Source organism: Penaeus monodon, chromosome 21 (genome assembly GCF_015228065.2).
Source record: "Penaeus monodon isolate SGIC_2016 chromosome 21, NSTDA_Pmon_1, whole genome shotgun sequence".
Taxonomy (NCBI): Eukaryota; Metazoa; Arthropoda; class Malacostraca; order Decapoda; family Penaeidae; genus Penaeus; species Penaeus monodon.
In genome coordinates, this window is record NC_051406.1 from 38434097 (window position 1) to 38434807 (window position 711).

Consider the following 711-nt stretch of genomic DNA (forward strand, 5'->3'; position numbering starts at 1 on the left):
AAGAAAAAGTAGACTAGATAAAAGGTAAAGTTTCTTGCTAAAAAGCCTACATAGTATATTTGCAGTACAGTGACTGCCTGCTGCCACTTTTGAATATGATTTTTGATTATGTAAATAGCCCCATGATGCACTCCATGCACTGCTTCTAGAGGGTGATGTATTAAAAAAATGAGCAGCAACTTATTGAAAGATAAAGTAGCTCTTGTATTATTTATTTTCATCAGTATTTATAAAATTCCTTGAACAACAGAGTGAAACAAGTTGTTGTTTACTTTGTATCATAGATTAATGTGATTATTGTTATCCAGTAATGAAAGTCCTTGAAATTTGAAAGGAGTTTTAGTTTATATTTTCTTTGGTTATTGATATTTTAGATTTTTTAAGAATTAAAAAAAAATGTGCTGAAAGGTTAAAACATGTTACAGGAAAGCTATTAATTACAATATAAGATTATGTTGATGATGATATTTGGTAAATCTTATAAAAAGGCCCTCATTGTTAATACTAACTTTTTATTGGTTATGGTCTGTATTGTTCATTTATAGTTTTAGTCCTTGCTGACTAACTGTAATGATAATTTTTGCTGTGGCTGGGTAGGCCACATGGCACAGATATTACAGGTTAACTGTAAGCATTAGAAAAGAGGATAGTTCTTTGAGAGATGATAATTAAGAGACACCAAGCAATGGCACTTGGCAACTGATTCCTAAT

The 711-nt window shown here is 30.5% G+C and overlaps 1 protein-coding gene across 4 annotated transcripts in view; it reads left to right on the forward strand.

The window, feature by feature from the left end:
- Window positions 1-711, forward strand: part of LOC119586468 (BTB/POZ domain-containing protein 7-like) — a 32378-nt gene that overhangs the window by 20696 nt on the left and 10971 nt on the right. The window lies entirely within an intron of this gene.